Genomic DNA, 18,929 nt, shown 5'->3' with positions numbered 1-18,929 from the left:
TCTCTGCCTGATTGTTGCTCGCAGAATAAAGTCCAGATTTCTTAGCTTGGCATTGAAGACCTTGTATGATTTGTTCCAGAATTATTATCTTCTGTACTGTCTTAATCATACTATTCTGTCAGCCTCTGTGCAGATTTACCTGTGTAAGCCACTCTCTTCTTTCTTCACACACAGTGCTTTTCAGAGGGGATGTGGAAAGTCCACTAGTCCAAAGCACCTACCTCTCCGTTCTTGTTCTTTCCCCTTGTTTTTTGTTTTTTGTTTTTTTGTTGTTTTGTTTTTTTTAATTTTTATTTATTTATGATAGTCACACACACACACACACAGAGAGAGAGAGGCAGAGACATAGGCAGAGGGAGAAGCAGGCTCCACGCACCGGGAGCCCGACGTGGGATTCGATCCCAGGTCTCCAGGATCACGCCCTGGGCCAAAGGCAGGCGCCAAACCGCTGCGCCACCCAGGGATCCCCTGTTCTTACCCCTTGGAGGGAAAGAACTGGTTTAGACAAAAATGGCTTATTCCTTACATATGGCATACAGTTTTTTATTTGACCTTGTGCAGGTTGTTTCCTCTGCCTAGAACTTCATTTTCAGCACTCTTTATTGAAATCCTAATTCTCCAAGGTCTTCTAGGTCACAGGCTACTTCCAGAAATCATCCCAGTGAGAATTCATTGCTTCCTCCTCTACTTTTCCATATTTTGTTTGTTCCTTTCTAAATATCCCTTCCTGTCGCTTTCTTTGTCTTCATTGTTTTTCCCTCACTAGATCTTAAGCTTCCCCAGCATCTATCATATAATGGAAGCATTCATTGAATGTCAGAATGGAGAGAGAGATGGGAAATGGAGTAGTACAACATTAAGGGAGTAGAAGTAAAAACATTTTAGGTTTGCAGTCCTGAGGGACAATGAGATTGATGGTGCCATGAAATGAAGAAATCCATTTTGGAGGGATGATAATGAGTTCAGCTTTGCACTTTGAATTTCAGGTGATTAATTCTATCAGAGGTATATAAAAGGTAGCTGCAAATACTGGAATGATTCTAAACTTGTGATCTGATTGTTCTCTGCATAGGGCATTGAGACAGGAAAGAAAGTAAATGGAGAAAGAGCTAAAGATTTACGTATTAGAGGAGGAGCTGATGAGAGTGTTAATAGTATAAGAATCAAAAAATGAGAAGAAGGTGGCCAAGAGAAGAAAACTAGCAAGACTATGATCTCTCAAGCCAAGAGGGAAGTTTTGGTTGAAGAGACTGCGAGACTGTAGCATTGAAGTTGGTGTCTGGAGAACTCAGTTCTGTCTTCCTTAATCTAAGAATGATGTTGGCATACTGTTTAACCTCTCTGGGCTTCAGTTTCCTGGATCTCTAAAATGCATACTACATTACATGTGTATGTAGCACTGTCACCTTCTGTCTTTGTGATCCTCAGATATCACCATGTTTCTGGGATATTGAAAGATTGAAAAGAAAGCATTACAGCCTTGTTAAATCACTGTGAGAAGTATTCCCATAAACAGTAATGAATACATGTAGGAGTGATGGTATTTCATAGCACTTTAAATGTAAATTATAGTCAACTCTCAATTTCCTTTTAAGTGATCATCTGCAGTGACTTGCTGCCTCCTCCCCCTCCCAGGTCTCAGGCTACTGAAAATAGGGCTGTGAAAAGCACAGTGGGGTGAGTGAATGGTTTGCATGCCTGTGTATCTGTACCTCTGACTATCACCAAGCTAAATACAGTCCACTCTCACTTACCTGCGCTTAATAAAAAAGGTGAATAATGATGAGTGCTAAATTACATCATCTAAATAGCATTATTTATATGTGGCTTGGGAAAATTTTCTATTCTTTCCTCCCCTACAATAGATTGATATATCTTTTCTTTTATTTGAATTATTAGCATCAATTTTTATTTCCTGAGCAAATACTTTTAGAATAGCAAACATAAGTAGGTTAAAATATATATTAGGTAATCCACATGCGAATAATTGAGAGTTGACTGTTAATGCTTTTTTGGATCATCCATTGTTTTGTATTATCTGTGCTTTTTTGTTAGTGTGGCCAGGTTAAAGCTGAATAGCTACTTTAAAATTTTATCTCTGCAGTGAATATACTTCTAAAATTATACAGATGCCAAACTAAATTAAAAATAATAGTGTAAAACTCGATAAATACAACATATGTCCCAAGTCATAGGATATAAAGACTACTTAAGTACATTCTCAAAACTTCCTTTTACAAGGTTTTTAAGCCAGATTGCACAAACTGAGTAAAGCACCTGGTAATGATGAAATTTATATAAAATATAAAATTAAGAATATGCCAAGGCTTCAAACACCCTTTTTGTGGAGTCAATTGAGTTTAGTAAGAAATACAGAAAACTTAAAATTACCTGGATTTTCAAGAATTTGGCTCTTTTAATTACTTTGCCATTTTTTTACCCCAATATTTTGAAGATCTGGATTTATAGTGGTTTGTTGACCCATATATTATATAATTGAATTAATAAATATTATCATGAATCAGGAAGGCACAATTCTTGGCTTCAAGTTTATATTATAGTTGGGATATACCTGTATCAGGACATAGTATAAGATAGTAATATTTGAAGAACCTACCAGTTGTCCTTATGAAGGAATCAAAAGCTGGAGGAATTGAGGGGAAATAGAGATAGGTAAGGAGTAGCTTAGAGGTAAGACCTCATAGAAACCTGGCACCTGTAAGACCTTTGCATAAAAGAGTAGCATTTGAATAGGTAGAACTTTGGATCAGTGTTTTAAAAATCGTAACTTAATTTTGTGAACTAACATTTCTGGCATATTATTCAGTATTTGAAGGTAATGTTGAGAAAAAGTTGGCAATTATATAAAATCTCTTAATTATTGAAGATTGATTATATTTCAAAGTAGGGTTCTTCTGGCCTATAAAGGTAGTGCAGGACTGGACTGAGAGCTTTTAGGCATATTGTGAAATAATTGTGTGCTTGTGACTATGAGTATATAAATGCTTGGCTGTTATTCCAAATCCAAGTATAAATGGTTTTTTTTTTTTTTCCATTGTTTTGTAGTATATGTGTTTCCTTTCCCTTTCATTAATACTGCATGTTCAAAGGGCTCTGTAAATTTGTTATCAAACTTACTTATAGATGTATGCAATTTGGAAATAGAGATTATAAATGAGATGAGTAGTGTTTTTGTTATTTTCCACACTAAAATGACCATGTTTTCTGATCTCAGAATTTAAACATGTCGCCTCACAGTGAGATAGAATATTTGAAAATAAAGTCATTCTGAAAAACATGGAATGTTTTATTGCTAAATCCAGGCAACCTACCCAGCCCTCTATTTATTTGGGTAAAGGGTGTACTGGGGAAATTATTGCTTTTATTAAAGCAGCAAAATGAGAATTGAATTGCCACTTGCAGGGATTTTAGTGATCTTGTTCAGAATCCAGTGTAATTTCATGTGTTTCTTATGAGTGAAGAGACACAGAAGCTGTAAACAAAGAAGACTGCCAAGTAATTTACTTTTAGTTACTAAGAAGGAACAGCTTGCCAGATAAAAGTGTATTTAACTGCTTTTAGATGTGTGCACATACATATATTTATCTGTAGTTTCATGCTTCGAGAAATCACATCTTAAGGTAGTATTGCTAATTCTTTCCATGCTTAATGTTCATCCCTCATATACTAAAACTTTTAATTGCCCTGTTTTTTCTCCACTCATAATTCTGTATAATACACTCCCTAACCTTCACCACACCACCACCATCACCACCAGCCCCCTCCCCCAAGAAAAAAAAAAAGAAAAAAGAAAAAGAGAAACTGAAGGGAATAGAGTTGCAGAAAGAGTGAGAAGACTCCAGTGGTTGGAGGTAGGTGAGCTGTGAACTCTTAACATTTAGCTATATGGCAGTTTCTGTGTGTGTGACCACGTGGATGGTGGAAAATTGTGGAATGTTTTATTTACGTGTGTTGTAGATAAGTTTTTAATCATACCTATCACATGATTAGCCTAAAATCATGATAATGGAATATTTGAATACAAATAGCTATTTTTTTTTACTTTATTTTAGAATGACTTACAATTTTATTTTATTGCTGTATCCTGTAATTTCTAATGTTACTTTTGAATGGTATAACTTGGTGCAAAGCAGGTCAGATTAATTCTTACATAAGATTTTCTGTGTCATGTAAGAATAATTCTCAACATAAGCTTTTACAAGTTTTTAATGAGTTAAATTTTGCATTAGCATAACCTTAAAAATGTTTAAATCACTGTATATTTTAATAAGAACTTTAAAATAACCTTTTTCTCCTTTGTCACGGGAGAATTCAGTGTTATGTGTTCATGTTTCAACATTGTTTTGAATACAGAAACATATATTGTTTTACCTAGTGTAATGGAAGACGTTTAAAAAGATGCTGATTATTCTTTAAAAGGAAATAAAAAGGATTGAGAGGGATAAACTGTAGCAGTTGCCTTTTGCTATGTTATTGTTTCTTGTAATAGTTATTTTGCTGTATTTAAAAAGTTTAGACTTACTTTTGAGTCCTAGGAAAATTTGTTGCTTCCATCAGTAATTGTTTCTGTATTAAGAGTACTGAGAAAAAAAGTGTAATTATCTTTAAAATAAGTAATTATATTGCAAGTAAATGTTCACTTGGGGTACTTGAATATGAGTGGATTTGGGAGAGGTATATGTGTATATTATGTTTATTTTTAAGCATATTTGTAAGCTGCTTTAGAAATTATTAGCTCTCCCCATCAAAACAGGAATCTTCTTTATAGTATCTGACAGATGTCATCCATCATCACTCAAACCTTTCATTGATAGTTAGCTTTTTCAGAGTTTGTTTCTTTGTTGAGTAGCTATGTTTGTTAATGAAATTCTTATATCAAATTAGCCAAAATTTTATAAAAGAATCATTTTTAATAGTTGATCCTAGTTCTTTTGTTTTTAAAATTTTATAAATATTTACAAATAAAATAGTAGATTTACTCATGTTGGACACTGCCATGTGCTATTAGAGAGTCTTCCCCTTTTCTTCTCCTCATACAGGTCAGTCACCAACTACTTAGCACTGCTTGTGTGTCCAACATTGTTCTGGTTGTTAGATGTTTAAGACATGGTGTTTGATTACAAAAACAGCAGCTACTATATTTTGAACTTTATAATATGTTGGAAACTGTTAAAAACATGACTTAAATTATTGAATTTAGTCTTCCTACATTTCTAGAAAGTGTGTTTTAATATCCTTATGTAACTGATGAAGAAAGTTGGGCCCAGAGGATGCCTAACTAGCCCAAGGTCATACTGGCAGTAAGAGAGAGAGGTAGGATTCAGATCCAATTCATTATTTTTAATTCTAAAACCCTTTATAATCTTTCTAAAAACAAGTACATGCACTTAACCCTTTATAATCTTTCTAAAAACAAGTATAGTAGAAGATAAGTCATGTTACTGGAATAATTAGTGACAAAATGAGTATGCTATATTTTATAGTAATGTTGATTTGGAGCCCTTAAGAAACAAGTTGTTGACTGAGCCCTTAAATGCACATTTGAACCATTTTTGATAAAATTATTTCTGTAACTATTAGTATTTCTCTCCTTTATTAAGAAGAATATATCAACTACATTTTAACTTCTCTTTGGCTGGGCTCATCATTATGAATGTTGATTATTGTGTTGGAGGTAAGGGGAGGATGATTTATTACTACCTTGTGTGACATTGGACTGCTCTTTTTGATCTCATGTGCTGTTTTCTTGCATTCAGCTGTCACTTAACATTGCAACTATATTATTCCTATATTTAGCAGTCCTTTATTTTTTTACTTTTACCATGCTATAAAATAGAAACTGTAACTGGACTTATTAATATTATATGGAAAATAAACATTAGGTTGTGATTATGATGAATAAAGGGGCCCTGCTGTCAATAATCATGTTATCTGTAGTGAATAAACTTGGTGATGATACTGCTTTGAGTGTTTATTGCCATTTTTTGATATGCTTGCTTTTATATCCTGGTTATTTTCCAGATAGCATTGCCACATAGCATTCAAGGTAGATGAGATATGACTTAATAGAGTTAGTATATAATGTATACAATATGGATGGTAGGATTATCTAAAGATACATACTAAGGTACAAAATGTGACTGATATGGACACAATAACATTAAATAACGTGCTAATTGCCTAATATAGAGACAGTCTAGCTCTTGTAGCTAAGAGCTTGGGCTTTAGAGTCAGACACCTCTAGATTTGAATCTTGACCCTGCCTCTTAGTTTTTTGAGTTTGGACAAGTTGGCTTTCTGAGCATGTTTTCTCATCTCTGCTGGAAATAACACTTGAGGAATGAATGAAATGTTTGTAAGATATTTATTACAATGTTGGCACAGTTTGGCACATATCTTTACCTAATACCTATAGATATTAGGTTTTCTTTAGTGGTCATTTAAAGCAAAGGAGATGAGAGAAGGGAGAGAGAAGTGTGAGCTGGGAAAAAATAAGAGAAAGTGCGGCATTGTTACAGCTTTGAATGAGCAGAATGGTGTTAAATCAAGAGGAATTGAGCATGATAAAGGCATTAAACGTTTTACTGAGAGAGGAATAATAAGGATATAGAATTTTAGTATTCATATTGAATTTGTAAGGTAGAGGTAAGTAACTGAGGGCCTTGAAAACTGTGGAGATGTTAGACCCTCTTCTCTTTTTACATGTTAAAATGCATAACAGAGAGAGTAGTAAATGTTACTAAATTAGTTTTTATATAAAGAAAACCTAGATCCAAAAAATGTTTGTCATAATTGTATAATCCTATAAATTTTGACAAATTGAACATATGAATAATCAGAACCCAGATCAAGAATCAGAATACTGCAATACCTCAGAAGCTCCCATTCTGTCTCCTTCTGGGCACTACTTTCCTATGGGAAGGATACCACTATTTTGACTTCTCATACCATAGATTAGTTTGGCTTGTTTTTGAACTTCCTATGATACACTTATACAGTATGTACTCTTTTATATCATCTTCTTATGTCCAATATTACATTGTATCAGCATGTTGTATGTAGAATAAAAGTTCTATTAATCCAAGTCTGCATAACATGTATCAGGTATGTTACCATGCGATGTCTTTTTGAATGGGCAGTGGGTTTATATGAGTGGACAGGATTTGGAATGAGATTAATTCCAACTTTATTTAAAAAATTTAAATCATTTTGTGAATATCTGTCTGCCTCTTTAGTTTGACCTTTTTGCTTTAATACATTGTAGTCAGTAAACACATCTAGATAGGTGAATTTTTTTTTTTCTTAATGGTTGTTTAGATCACAATAACCTACTCAAAGCTACAGGTTAGAAAGTTAGTTAAAAAAAATTCCAGTCCAATAAAAGTTTTGTGTTGACCTAATTAAATTGGTGGAATGATTACTGAAATTGGGTTAGTATTTCTACAGAAAAAAAGCGACAGTGATAAACATGTCTTGGTCCTTACTTCAATGATACACTCATGCGAAAATACCAATTTATTAATATTTTGGATTTACAACATAGCTTTAAGTATTTATCAAAGTTGATAAGTTGTTAGAGTATAAAAGAGAGATGCTTCTCCTTGAAGGAACATAAATGTTTGTCTTTTATGATTCTCTTAGGAGCTCAAAAGGGACCGTTAGAAATTTGTCTAATCCTGCTTTAGGTTTCGCATAAGAGGGAGTCCTAAAATAATGTGATTTTTTTTTTTTTAGTAGATATGTTCAAACTTTACGAGGTTAAGTGAAAGTGTCTAAGACCTTATTGATAGTTACGAAGTGTCTTTGATTGTTTTTCTCCCCTTCCCTATATTTCTCAATTTTTCTCATTGGTTTCTATTTCTAGTCTTTCCTTTGGTGACTCTTCAGTATAATAGGATATGATATAGAAATGGACTATATTGGTCTTTAGCTGTATTTGAAGTGTTTCATGTTCCTTGACTTAAAATAAAATTTAATTGTTAAAATTTTTTTTTGTTTTTGTTTTTACTTAATCATTGAATTTTAGGTCCCTCCCCCCCCTCCACCAACCCCCCCAAGAGTCAGTGATAGAAAAAAATTCCACTCCTCATAACTTGGTACTTGTCCCCAAGAAATTTGAACTGTTGCATAGGAAATTGATTAAATACTTGAAGACATTTTAGCAATATGTGCTTAGCATAGATAAGTAGAATAAAGAACATTTTACTTATTTCAGTGTGTAGGAATAAATGTGAACGTGAAACAAGTATTCACTATACTGAAGGTAATGAAGTTTCTCATAAAGTGCATTTTCTAAATGTTGGTAATTAAAAAAAATTAGTATTTGTTTTAAATTTTCATGCATCTACTCTGGAAGTATGGAAAACAATGAGTTTGGATTCCCTGAAAGTGGGAACATCCTAATAACTTCAGAAGATTCTTGCTGATTTTGAGTCTAGACTGTTTAGTTCACTGAGTATGGATTATTTACTATCAAAAGATACTTGGCTTTAATAGTTTTGAGTAAATGCATATTTGATACTATTAATTAGGAATGACAACATTCAATAAATCTATATTTGTTACCAAGTTTTGCAGGGTTATATTATTTATTGTTCTTGTACATATACTGGTACATATTTTTTTTCAACTATTTTAAATGATTTTTCTTACAATAGTGCTGAAGTAGTAAACTTTGGTCTGTCCAGCACAATCAGAGGTTGGTCTAAAATGATATTTTGTTTATTTTGTGAAGGGTTTATCAAATGATATGTTGTTTTAGCAAACAATCTAGAAATTATATACTTTGAAGTAGATGTTTCCTTTAAGTGGTCCCCTTAAAAGGATATGTACTTATTCTAGTGGTGATGTCACTGTTTAAAAGACTTTAAAAATTCTGCTTCTAAAGATGGCTAAACCTTATAATGTAGTCCTTTGAATTGCTATTTGATCTGTGCTTTGGGCGTGAATTGGAGTTTGGGAACTGGTCAAATTGTGGTCAAATATAATGGAGATTTGTTAGTTCATTGATTTATTCACTCATTCTTTTGAAGAGTATTCATTGAGCACCTGCTATATTCTCAGCACCATATTAAATACGGGGATGTATATGACAAGATAATTTTTCTGAGATATATGCTACCACTATATGTGGAGACCCCCATTGTAATCTAGTCTCTGACTATCTCTTCAGCCATTCTCATTTCCTCTATTTCTCTTATTCACTCTATTTGGCAAAACAGCCTCCTTGCCATTCATTCTATTTATATTCTCCTTTCAGACCCAGAACTTTTGTGCCTTTGTTAAATTCTGTCTGAATTATTCTTCCCCTAATATTTGGAGGCTTGCTCCCTTACTCTGCATAATTCTCTGTTTATTACTTTATTAATGAGAACTTCTCTGATCATTCTATGTAAAGTAGCCCCCATCTCCCTCACTTTCCATTCTTTTATAGCCCTTGTCACTACTGCCATTACAGTATTATTTATATTGTCTGTCTCCGTAGAATATAAGTTTTGTGAGGACACTTTTTTGTTGTTGTTCACCACTGTATCCCTAGTGCCTAGAAAAGCCCCAGCACATTGTATGTACTTGATTAAGTATTTATTGGTGGAACAAATAACTATCAAGTTTATGTTTTAGTATGAGGGTCCCAGATTGCATATTCAACATCTTGACCATGTAGTCACTTATATCAACATATCTGTGTTTCAAACTTAATATTTATCTCATTGTTTTAAAAATCTTTCTATATTTTTCATCTGGGCTAAGAGCAATACTTTAATGGGGCCAAAGCAGACACCCAGGAGACATCCTGGCCTCATTTCTTGTCCTTATTCTACACATCAAATCTGCTACCAGTCTGATGATAATGATTTTATCTGTTAAATCTGTTGTTTTTAAGGATATTTATTTATTTAGAGTACATGGTGGGGGGAGCAGAGGCAGAGGGAAGGGGAAAGGGGAATCTCAGGAAGACTCTGCCCTGAGCGTGGACCCTGACAGGGGGCTCCATTCTATGACCCTGAGATCATGACCTGAGCCAAAAGTAAGAGTCAGACACTAAACCCACTGAGCCACTCAGGTGTCCCAGTTGTTTTTATTTCTGCTGCTGTGCCTTTATTTGGGCTCCCATTTACTTTCCTGGATGAATGCGTTGGCTTCATCACTACTCCCTCCATTCTAGTTCTGTCCTCTCCGGATCTTTATTGTAGCTAGCAACAGGTTTTCCAATGTAAGCTAATCTTAATATCCCTAGCAGAGTTCAGCATCTTCCTTCTTTGGGCTTTTATAGTATATAAAATTTTCTGTGTTACATTTCTTACAACATGGTGGTAATTTGTTCATGTCTGCCTTCCTCAGGCACAGTTGGCAAACATTTATTGACCTTTACTATGTGTGAGATACTGTTCCTTTCCTGGTGATTCAGTGGAGAAAAAGATTATGTCTGTCCTTGAGGAATTGTATTCTGGTGGGGGAGAATGCAGACAATAAACATGTGAACGCAGAATGTTAAGTAAGTAGATACTCTGAATAATGTACAATTAGATATTTAAAAGAGAGTTGAGGGCAGCCCCTGTGGCGCAGCAGTTTAGTGCTGCCTGCAGCCCAGGGTGTGATCCTGGAGACCCCGGATCGAGTCCCACATCAGGCTCCCTGCATGGAGCCTGCTTCTCCCTCTGCCTGTGACTCTGCCCCCCCCCCCCTATATATATGAATAAGTAAATTTAAAAAATCTTTATGAAAAAAAAGAGAGTTGAGTGGTGGTTGGGATTGTCAGAAAGCTTCTCTGAAGCAGTAATACTTAGTTGATTCAGAACTAATGAGGTGGCATAAAGTGAAGATATAGGGTAAAGGTCTACTTCTTCCAAGTAGAAGAAAGTAGTACAAAGGCCCAGAGATAAGGAATGAACAAATAATGATTAGTGCTTAATGAATGAGAGGGAGAGTATGAGACTAGAGATTATGGTATGCTTGCAAAAGGAAGCCATTAGAAGGTTTTAATTAAGAGAGTGATGTTATCTGATTATTTAGAAAGATCACTCTTGGTTGTTCTGTGGATAACGGATTGACGCCCCTGGAGAAGCATAGCACACGTCACTAAATCAATGTTAATTGAATGAATAAGTGAATGAATTAATTCTTTCACTTTATATCCATTTTGAATCACATGAGACTTCAGTATTCAAGAGGAGAAAGCCACAAAGCCAACATTGTAGAACTGATGGTTGCATTAAAATAGGTCACTTCTTTGTAAGCTGTATGTCTAACCCTAATCACTTTAGTATCTTGAGTTAGCAAATAATTGTCATTAATGAGAACTCTTTGTGACCATAAATGGAAATGCTGTATTCATTAATTTATTTATTCAGTTAATTATTGACTATATACCATAGATTATTCTGCTAAGTTTTGAAGTTTCAGGGTTGAGGTTACAAGATAAATCAGACCTTGCTCTTAAAGTTAGTTGTCATTAAAAAAAATGTAGATTGGTTGGATGGTTAGGCTTGATTGACAAATCAGGAGGTTGAGAAGGGGGTTATAAGCCTTCCATGACCTCTATAAAATATGATTCTGTTCATTTCAGTTTCCTGCTGCTGTTGTTAGAGGCTTTCACTTAGATGTTCAATATATCATTGAAAGTAGTATAAAGGAAAGGGAAGATAGAGGAATGGAGCAGTTAATTTTATTTGTGGGAGAAGTTAATTTTACCTTTATTCTCTATAATGTTTTTAAAATTTTTATTCTGAATATGAACTCTGATAAGTAAGCACAGTAGCTTATAGGCAGAATTTTGGGGAAAGTCTTGTCTTGGTATCACAACTTTTACTTACATATTTTTATAATTGTACTTTTTTTTTTAAGTGAATGAGATTCTTGCAATATGTTCTCTTTTAGCATCTTAGATTTTCGGTTGTTTCAGCTGGTCATTCAAGCTAACAATCTTTACTTTTTACCAGATTTTGCTTTTTAATTCTGTGCACAGTTATTATTAGTATTATTATTTTATCTCTACACCTGACGTGGTGCTTGTACTCACGACCCCAAGATCAAAAGTCACATCCTTTTCTGAATGAGCCAGCCAGGCAATGTTCTGGGTTCTGAATATTTTTTACAGAAATTTTAGAATAAGTACATTTGCATCTTTGGTAAAGTAAAATCATACCTTAAGGTTGACAAATAAATGTGTGAGCTGTGGCAGGGGTTGCCCAGGGTTCATGAAATTCTTTCCCTTGAGCGTCACTGCAGCTTCATAATCCTTGGTGTAGGATTCCTAGCAGTACTAGGATTGACAGTAGACTTGAAACTTGTTTTGCCATATAATTGTATAATGTCTAGGTTTTGGTTTGTGGATTGAGCGATGTTTTGCACTTTTAGCAAATAAAGAAGGAGGAGTTAACTGTTATTAAGTTGTATTTTTTTTACTGTTAGTATTTCTCAGAGAAAGTATTAGTTAAGTACAGCAAGGGCATTGTAATAGCCTAAAATAAATTAAGAGAAATATTGTGAAAAATTTTGACTAGTGATCTGCCTTTTTTTAATATTTTTTATTTTTTACTTTTATTTATTTATTTATTTATTTTGTGATCTGCCTTTAAAAAATACTTGGTAGATGAAAGTTTTTGAGTGTAATCCTAACACTCAAACACTGTTGTAGAAGTTTAATTACTAGACATAACACATGTATGTGATTCTTAACTGATACTGTTATTTTTTCGTTTGATCCCTTGATCTGAACTGAGCATTTTTAGTAAGCCAAAGCTTTGCACTAAAGAAGGGCTTCATGGGTTATGAACTAGTGCTGTTGAAGTTTACTCGTGTGGAAGCTTAAAGCTAAAGCTGAATAAGCACCTAGAGTTAGTTGGCAGACATTTTATAGAGGACTTAATGTAGTGAGACTTTTTTAAAAAGAAAAGGGTTCTGCATATACTAAAGGTAGATCAGTTGTTACTGTACTTTGAAGAGACTTACGACAATATTAAGGAGGTTGTTTGAGATAAACCATCAGAAACATCCTCTCCCCATTGTTTATTATTATTGTATGTTTACACACATGTATACATATAAAATAGGAATTGCAAATTATGTGAAATAAACATTCTTTCCAACCTTATTGGTAATTTGTACAAGTCTGAATTAACTACTGTTTCCTTTTTATTACTGTATATTTTTTATTTATTTATTTTTAAAGATTTTATTTATTTATGAGACACAGAGAAAAAGACAGGCAGAGAGAGAAGCAGGCTCCATGCAGGGAGCCTCACGGGGGACTTGATCCCAGGTATCCAGGATCACGCCCTGGGCTGAAGGCGACGCTAAACCACTGGGCCACCCGGGCTGCCCTGTGTATTTTTTATAATATCAGTTTAAACTATTTTGCTTAGAAGATTAGCATATTGTTTCTTTTTCAAAAATATGCATTCCTAATTATTACTGTGAAATGAAAATTGTGTTTGTAGTGGGGGAGATAGAGATCTAAATCCTTCCTCCATAATACTGCAGGGAAATATCTGACATACTATTTATTTTTCTGAGCCTAAATTCTCTTTTATGTGAGAAGGGATATAATATTGTGCATCTTACAAAGTTATTGTAAATATTAAGTTAAAAAATTTGTTCAAAGACCTTAGCACAATGTCTGGCAAATGCTTAGGTAAAAATCCAGAGGGCAGATGTTATTAAATAAATAATAGTTACTTACCCATTCTTTGATCATGGACATTTGGGTTGTTTGTAGTTTCCTGCTATTACAAATACTATAAACAATGACTGTATACATAGTCTTACACATGGATTATGGTACTCCTACCTAAGTTTCTCTAGATTATATAACTTGATGTAGTAGAATGACTGCTTATGTTTCTCTTTGTATATGTCTATATTATCTCCTGTGTCTATCTGTATTTTCATAGGAGTGATATCTAAGAGTTGCTCCTGAATCATACTTTTGTAACAATTGGGATTATCAGACTTTTATTAAACATACTGTATTAGGAAAATTATTAAACGTAGACTTAAGTAGAGAAAGAAGTATAGCAACCCTCATGTATTGCCCCATTTCAACTGTTACAAATGTATAGAACAATATTTCAGCTATATATCCTCCTCCTCACCTCATGGATAATTTTAAAACAAATCCCAGGGGTATAATGTTTCATTTGTAAATAACATCAGTATGTATCTCTCAGGGATAGGGACTTAAAAATCTATAATTACAATACCATTAACATAAGTAAATTAACAGTAATTTCTTTATCTCATCTAATCAGTTAACATTCAGGTTTTCCTGATTGTCTTACAGTTACCATTTTTTTTGTAGGTATCTTTTGAGTCAGGATTCATACAAGATTCACGCACTTTTGATTTTTTTTTATACATAAAAAATGAACTGTGAATCAAATTGCTTTTATTTCTGGATACTTTGACTTTTCTGTCTACATTAATTTTTTGCTCTGGTTTTAAACATTTTTAATAAAGGGTCGTCTGTGTGGCTAAGTGGTTTAGCGCCTACCTTCAGCCCAGGCGTGGTCCTGGAGTCCTGGAATGGAGTCCCACATCAGGCTCCCTGAATGGAGCCTGCTTCTCTTTCTGATTGTGTCTCTGCCTCTCTCTCTCTCTCTCTCTCTCTCTCATGAATAAATAAATAAATAAAATCTTAAAAAAAACATTTTTAATAAGTTTACATGTTTATTCTTTGAGTATTGCATCTCCTGCATTTTTCTCTCCTTTAGGAATTCTTAAATGCATGTTAGGCTCTCTCATCTTTTTTCTTTCTTTTTTTCTTTTTTTTTTTTTTTTTTAATATATTTCATCTCCTTTTCTCTTGTGGGCTACATTCTCTATATTATCTTCAGATGTGTCTTTCAGTTAATTAAGTCTCCTCAGCTGTGTTTGTTTGGTTTATCCTTCCACTGAGTTTTTATTTTAATTATAATTATTTCAAGAAATTCTGCCTGAATGTAATTTTTTAAATAAGTGCTCTCTTGAATCTTATATTTTCAGTCCTTTTCTTTAAATCGGAGGTTTGTAAGTTATGGCTTGCAAATCTTGCAGATATGGCTTGGAAATGCTGCATGACAGCCATGCTCATCTAAGCATTGTCCATGACAGCTTTGGTGCTACAACCGCTGAGTTAAGTAATTGTGACAGAGATCGAATGACCTTAAAAGCTTAAAATACTTATATCCTGACCCTTTATGAACCAAACTTGCCAACACTCACCCTTCCCCACCCCGTGCCTTAGATACATAAAACGTTATTTTATTGTTTTTATATATATGATAATTCTTACATTTCAAGTCTTTTTGGATTGTTTTATTGTTTATTGTTTCTGCTTATAATGACTTACTTTCATGTTTCCTTTTCTCTTTGTGATTTTTGCCTGTGTACTCTAAATTTGTTAGTTTACACAGGCTAAGGACAGTTATCTGGTTTGGTGGGTGGGTTATCAGGGCTGGTTGATGGTTGAGTTTGCCTTGTCTGCTGCCTGGGAGTATGGTAGACCTGGGCTATTATATATATATATATATATATATATATATATATATATATATTTTAAAGATTTTATTTATTTATTCATGAGAGAGACAGAGATGCAGAGACACAGGCAGAGGGAGAAGCAGGCTCCATGCAGAGAGCCCGACGCGGGACTCGATCCCGGGTCCCCAGGATCACACCCTGGGCTGAAGGCGGCACTAAACTACTGAGCCACCCGGGCTGCCCCTTTATATTTTGTAATTAAAACCTTTTTATTCTACTTTTTTCATCCTAAGTATACTCTTTAATTGCCATCATCCCAACCCACCACCCCTCTGGTAACCATCAGGTTGTTTTCTATGGTTAAGAGATGGCTTCTTAGTTGTTTGTCTCTCTCTCTCTCTCTCTTTTTTTTTTACTTGTTTATTTTGTTTTTTAATTTCCACATATGAATGAGATCATATGGTATTTTTCTTTCTCTGACTTATTTTGCCTAGCATCATACTTTCTAGCTCCATCCATGTTATTGCAAATGGCAAGATTTCATTTTTTTATGGCTGAAGAATATTCCGTTATATAATACATACATATATTCCATTATATATATACATATATGAAGGTATATGTGTACCCCACATCTTCTTCCATTTACCTATCGATGCATATTTGGGTTGCTTCTATAATATTGTTATTGTAAATAATGCTGCAGTGAACATAGAGGTATATGTATCCCTTTGAATTCGTATTTTTGCATTTTCTGAGTAAACGCCCAGTAGTGTGATTACTGGATCATAGGATAGTACTATTTTTAATTTTTTTGAGGAACTTCCATACTGTTTTCCACACTGAATGCACCAGTTTGCATTCCCACTAACAGTGCAAGAAGTATTCATTTTCTCCACATCCTTGCCACCATTTGTTTTTTTCTTTTGTTGGTTTATGCATCTTGACAGGTGTGAGATGATACCTCATTGTAGTTTTGATTTGCATTTCCCTGATGATAAGTGATTTTGAGCATCTTTTCATGTTTCCATTAGCCATCTGTATGTATTCTTTGGAGAAATAACTGTTTATATATTCTGCCAACTTTTTATTGGGTTATTTGGTTTTTTGGTGTTGACTTGTATCAGTTCCTTATATATTTTGGATACTAATCCTTTATTATATATGCCACTTGCAAATATCTTCTCCCATTCCGTAGGTTCCCTTTCAGTGTTGTTGATTGTTTCCTTCACTGTGTAGAAACAGTTTAGTTTTTTAAAAATTTATTTAATTTTTTAATGTTTATTTAGAGAGCAGAGTTGGGAGGGACAGAGGGAAGAGAGTCTTAAGCAGACTCCAAGCTGAGCACAGAGCCCAGTGTAGGGGCTCTGATCCATGCAGGGATCCCACAACACTGGGATCATGACCTGAGCTGAAACCAAGTCATATGTTTAACCAACTGCTCCACCCAGACACCCCAGAAACATTTTATTTTGATGTAGTCCCAATAGTTCATTTTGAGGTTGTGTTAAAGGGTATGATGAAGTGGGAGGAGGAATACACCTTTAAGGGGATATACAAGGAACAGTGGGAAAAAAAGGACGACCAAGGCAGTGTAATTACAAATATAAAGGGAGGAAAGGTGAATTTGGCTAATATCTTAGAAAAGCCAGGGAGTTTGAAAAGCTGAGAAGCCCTTGCATTGGGCAGGTAGTAAACTTGAGGACAAGTTTAGTGGAACAGTGGCCTAGATCGATGAAGTTAAGAGGTGATGAGGTAAGAATTAATTAGCTTGAATTTCAAAGAGATTTGGTAAAAGAAAGAAATAGTGTCACTTCAAAAATGGAAAAGACTGGTAGAAGCATTTTTTTTTTTTTAAGATAGGTAAAAGAGCTAGTTAGGGAAAGAAAGATGAATGATAAATAATGAATAACTGTTTTAATGGTAGAAATATTAGAATGAGATAAAATGTAGAATAAAAATACAAATGGAAATGTTAGATAACATTGTAACAGATTTCTAACCCACACTAAATGAAATGCCCCACAGCCAAAGTGATTTGTACCCTTTTGCTCCTTTATTAGTTTCAAAGAGGGAAGCCTTTCATTACACTCATAGAAGCCACCTGTCAGACAAGTGATCTGAACTATAAATAGTCATGTTGGGTAGAGAAAAATAGAAACGTTAAAACAAAACAAAACAAAACAAAAAAAACGTAAAAGTACCTGTACAAGCAAACAGTACAACTAACTTCTAAATAATTCTAATAGGCTGGGTATATATTACAATTGTCTTATGCTTTAGGTTGAGCTGTTTTCTTACAGGCTTCATTTATATGGGTGCATTGTTTTAGAGGCGAACAGGATTTTTCTCATGTAATAAAAGACTTCTAATTAAGGGCCTGTGGAAAATTATTGAAATTAAAATTACTTTAATTAAAAATGTATGAAGGGCTTTCTTAGAATTCATCTCTTTCTCACTATAAAATTAGACATCAATGGAATACTTAGGCTTATAACAGAGTTATGTACATAAGTACATATATGTAAATGTACACATTATTTGCAAGTTAATTAAAATTATTGAATTTTACAGGTATCTTTGTAAATATAGTAGATTAAGACATAGAGATTGTAGCACAACATCCGTGATTAAATTTTTATATGGTAATTACTTTTAGTTAATTTTACGATCTTAGAAAATGCTCTAGTTGCAGACAGTAATTTTCATATTGTTTTTCTGACAAAAAAATGACAGTAAAATAAATGTTATGACAAAGAGATCTTTGAATGACAGCCACTTCTGTAGATTGGTAAATGTTTTCTTTGTACTATATGTATTTGTGTATACTTTGTGCTTGTACAAAGTAAAAGTGCTTTGTGGATTTTGTTACGGTTCTCTACCACAGTTATCTCATAACTGTGTTTTTTTTTTATTTTTTAATTTTTATTTATTTATGATAGTCACACACAGAGAGAGAGAGAGAGAGAGAGAGAGAGAGGCAGAGACATAGGCAGAGGGAGAAGCAGGCTCCATGCACCGGGAGCCTGACGTGGGATTCGATCCAGGGTCTCCAGGATTGCGCCCTAGGCCAAAGGCAGGCGCCAAACCGCTGCGCCACCCAGGGATCCCTCATAACTGTGTTATAAGCCCAAGCATTCCATTGACTTCTAATTTTATAGACATCAATGAGAAAGGGTAAGAAATGAATTCTAAGAAAGCACTTCATACTTTTTTTTTTCCTATCAAGCTACTCTTCATTTTCTACCTAAAACACCTGAATCATCTTTACTAGAAAATCTTTATAAATTCACAATTCATTTACCATATAAAAATAATGATGGAACGATTAGAGAATTATTAGGTAAGATAAATAATTTTAGGCTTTAGTTCTTTATCCATCTTTTGCAACCTGGGGAAATGGTTTCTGGCGTGAAACCATGTCATGAATAAATACAGTGCTTAGAAGT

At 34.1% G+C, this 18,929-nt stretch overlaps 1 protein-coding gene across 5 annotated transcripts in view; it reads left to right on the top strand.

The window, feature by feature from the left end:
- RICTOR (RPTOR independent companion of MTOR complex 2) overlaps nucleotides 1–18,929 on the top strand; it is a 113,527-nt gene that overhangs the window by 6,192 nt on the left and 88,406 nt on the right. The window contains exons 3-5 of one of the 5 annotated variants that reach the window (XM_041747408.1): nucleotides 1,636–1,677; nucleotides 3,067–3,872; nucleotides 5,239–5,334. The exons of 2 other annotated variants lie outside the window; for them this stretch is intronic. The gene's annotated coding sequence lies outside the window, so the exon portion shown is untranslated. Of the gene's footprint in view, nucleotides 1–1,635; nucleotides 3,873–5,238; nucleotides 5,335–18,929 lie in introns of all 5 variants that reach the window. 2 more of the 5 variants (XM_041747409.1, XM_041747410.1) reach the window with 2 other exon arrangements.

Source organism: Vulpes lagopus, chromosome 3 (genome assembly GCF_018345385.1).
Source record: "Vulpes lagopus strain Blue_001 chromosome 3, ASM1834538v1, whole genome shotgun sequence".
In the NCBI taxonomy this organism is placed as follows: domain Eukaryota; kingdom Metazoa; phylum Chordata; class Mammalia; order Carnivora; family Canidae; genus Vulpes; species Vulpes lagopus.
Note: the sequence above shows the minus strand (reverse complement) of the source record. Positions and strands in the feature narration are given on the sequence as shown.